Source organism: Tigriopus californicus, chromosome 5, assembly GCF_007210705.1.
Source record: "Tigriopus californicus strain San Diego chromosome 5, Tcal_SD_v2.1, whole genome shotgun sequence".
Lineage (NCBI taxonomy): Eukaryota > Metazoa > Arthropoda > Copepoda > Harpacticoida > Harpacticidae > Tigriopus > Tigriopus californicus.
In genome coordinates, this window is record NC_081444.1 from 3,524,305 (window position 1) to 3,528,263 (window position 3,959).

Genomic DNA, 3,959 nt, shown 5'->3' on the forward strand with positions numbered 1-3,959 from the left:
ACTCAGGACAAGACGTGTCACAGTTGCGGCAAAATTGGACACTTCAGCCCATGCTGTCACAAGAGAAAACGATTTGTACATTTCAAAGACACCACGTCCGTGAGATCTATGAGTTTGATTCAGTTCGCGGAAATTCATGCCTCCGATACCTTGAACCTTGAAGTTAAGGTGTCGCGTGATGCTAATTGGTCATTCACAGTTTGGGTTCCTGAAACTGGAAATGATATTGACGCCATGGATGTAAATACATTTTGCTCCGCGGGAGGTGATTTGACCCATCTTCAGGAAGATCGAGACGTGGTATGCAACGTGTCCGGAACAAACATGGATGGTGTGGGTTGTTGTCCAATTTCAATTCGAAATGGTACCATTGTCGTCAAATCCACTCTAGATGTGTTCAATGATATTCAGGGCAGTTACTTGTCCCGCGCCACTCTTGAAGCACTTGGATATCTCTCATTTGATTGGCCGAAGACGAAGACTGTTTCCAATGTCAGAATTGAAGGTCAAAATTTGGATATGATCAAATCGAAGCTCATCAAGGAATATCATTCAGTGTTTGACGAGAGCAAGCTTAATGCAATGCGGGGTCCACCCATGAAAATCCGATTGAAAGATGATGCCCAGCCATTCCAGTTGTTACGGGCTAGGAAGGTGGCTATATTTGATGAAAAGCAAATCAAGACTCAATTAGACAAAATGGTGATCGATGAGGTCATAGAAACAGTCACTGAACCTTCCGAATTGTGCCACCCAATTGTGATAGTGGATAAGAAGGACTCCACCGAGAAGCGAATGACCATTGACTTGACCAAGTTGAATTCACAGGTCCAAGAGACCCGTTCACCTTATGTGGTCTCCAAAGGATGCCATTGTCAGTATGAAAGATGCCCGTTTTTTCACAAAACTAGACGCACGCCACGGGTACTGGCAAATACCGCTTGATAAGGAATCAAGACCTCTGACGACATTCATAACACCGTTTGGCCGTTACCGATTTCTCAGAAACCCTCAAGGGTTTATCGCCGCTGGAGACGAGTTCAATATGCGGATCGATCAAGCTTTCGAGGGGATACCAAGGTTGGCTAAAGTGGTTGATGACATTTTGGTCTACAACAGTGACTTGGGAGACCCATATTCGACACGTTCGTCAGGTCTTAGACCGTGCTCAGGAGCATGGTATCACACTTTCGTTGAAGAAGTTCGAGTTTGCTGAAATAGAAGTTCCATTTTGCGGCTACATCGTTGGGTGCAATGGGTGGAAAATTGATCCAGCCAAAATTCCCTTCGGGACTTTCCGTCCCCTGAAAATCGGACCGATTTACGGTCATTTTTCGGACTTGTAAATCAATTTTCNGGAAAATTGATCCAGCCAAAATTCCCTTCGGGACTTTCCGTCCCCTGAAAATCGGACCGATTTACGGTCATTTTTCGGACTTGTAAATCAATTTTCAGACTTTAGTAGTGATTTCTCAGGAGCCGCTGGCCCTCTGCGTGAGTTGCTCAAGGAGAAGAATGTATTCGCGTGGGAACAAGACCATCATGAAGCTTTCGAGGTAATCTTGACTAATCTTGACTAATGATATTCGGCGTCAAATGTAGGCGACAGCGCTGTTAGACTGGAAGAGCGCACGCCTTTGCTGCAATCTCGACTACTTAGCCGTGAGCGGATGTGTTAGTGACGACTGAAGGTCTACGTCTACGATCTAATCTGCAATGCTTAAACGCTTTTTCAATTTTTCAGAATTTCAAGGAGTGCACTAATCAAGCCGTCTCGATTAAAAAGTGACCAGCTCGCGTAAATTATCTCTTTCGGTTTATGTCTTCGTTATAATTCACAATAAAAGCCCAAAATTTAGTTTCCTAGCCTTACCATGCTTTGTTTGGTACCTTACTTAAATGTATTGTCAAAATTTCAAGTAAAATCCCTTACAGTCTACATGCATAGGGAATTTTGACCATGGAGTATTAACTTAACTTAGAGAGCATCAATTCCACGCCCATACCGTCATGCACCCAATGAAAGGGAGAGTAACAGTTCGTGAGTAAAAGTGAATAAACCCACTACGACAAACTGTTCAAAAAATCACATGATTGGTTTACAAATTTAATTTGAGGGAGTACACGGAAATCATGGAATTAAAAAAAGAGATATTAAATAGAATTGAGCATAAGAACGAACACCCAATTTTCGCTAGACAGTGGTAGAATGGTAGTACGAAAGTTGACTTCAATATGGGCATGGTTCTGAGGCACATAAAAGGGCTGAAGCATTCTACAAGTCCTGGTCCTGATAGAAAAGGCATCTAGTTTGTTACGAGGAATTGTTGGATGTGTAGCCTTCGCCCTCTCGGTAATCTTCTCTAGTTCTATGCCGACGGGGACGGTTCCTTTCATGCAGCAGAAAAGAAACTTCATTTGATTTTTCTTAGCTAGTTCCTTGATTTTTAAAACATTTTGGGATTTGAAAAGACTAGCCTGCTGTACCGTACATCCGTCCTTGATTTTTAAAACATTTTGGGATTTGAAAAGACTAGCAGTATGGGCATTTCTTTTGGCTCCAGCCATCCAACGGACGGCTCTCTTTTGAAGCGTGACCAGTGACAAAACCTTTTGCGGCAGACCCTGAGCCTCAAATTTCTAGCCCGTATTCGCGCCTACTTTTTATGTGGGCATTGTAGAGTATTGTTCGAAGCATTTTCGGAAGATATTTCTTAACCATGAACATTATAAAGAAAGAGCGCCTGATGGAGCTTCCCACATATTGGGCCTGATACTTCCAGCTTTGTTTTTCATCAAGCGGAATAAAACTCTTTGGTCCCTTTCCACATTTTACTCATATTTCCATGGTTTGTGTCAAAAAAAAGTTTTCCAATAACAGACTTTGGGTTGCTGTATTGATTTTTAATATATCTTGGAATCTTAGAATAAGAATATGTGATAAGATTTCAGTCTCCATTAACGATGGGAAGTTATCCTTCTCGACCTATTGTGCCAATATGGCCTGCCGAGCTGGTTGGTGAATCTGATGAATTGCAACCTTTCATTATTTTCGTACCGGGGATCACATTATTGTACAATGCCAAGCCACTTGAATGCAAAGAGTGAGCTAATGGAGCTTGTTAAAGAACCTTCAGATCGATGTCATCCTATCGTCATCCCAAGTAAAATTTCTTCGCAAAAAATGTTGGTCGAAATTGCCAACTTGATTTCACAAATAAAGCGGTCGGTAAATGCAATGCAAACGCCTAAAAAAAACTGTTTGTAGTAAAGGTGTCTGGTTTTAAAAAAAACAACCTTTCTCAATAAACCATGAACAAACTCTCTCCGTTTTTAATGGATATATTAACAAATGTCTCCATTTCGCCAATGTTCTGCAATATCATCGTCTACCCAAGGATGATTGGGTCAACAACATTGTATCATATTTGGGCTCCTAATTCCTTAAATGTGGTCCTGTTAAACAACAAAATGCATAGAGCAAACATGCAAAGGGAGTGCAATGCATTTTTTACAATCATTACATAAGTAACACTACTCTGAACACTGTGGAATTGAAGACACGGTTCTTGGTCGCGAATCAATTTCATGAAAACCAGAAGGAAAAATTACAACCCATCGCACATCTGTGTCCGATCGACAAACTCAAGATATGGAACAAGAACTGGCCAAAATTCGTCGGGCTAAAGAACGCTCTCAGCAGATTGAGCGGGAAGAATCGTCAGAAGAAGATGGAAGCAACGACGGGTCCACGAACGAGCAAGAGGACGGAGCTCACCGAAGACGGAGTCGAAGAATTCAGTGCTCATAACTTAAAAGCCTCCATAAATGCGGTTCAGGCTATGCTCAAAAAGGCCAAATCCTTGGAGAAGTCTTTGAAGCGGAAGAGGAGCAAGGATATTCCTGATCGGCCAATGAAGAAGCCCAGAGAGGACGAAAAAGATGCATGAGACGCATTG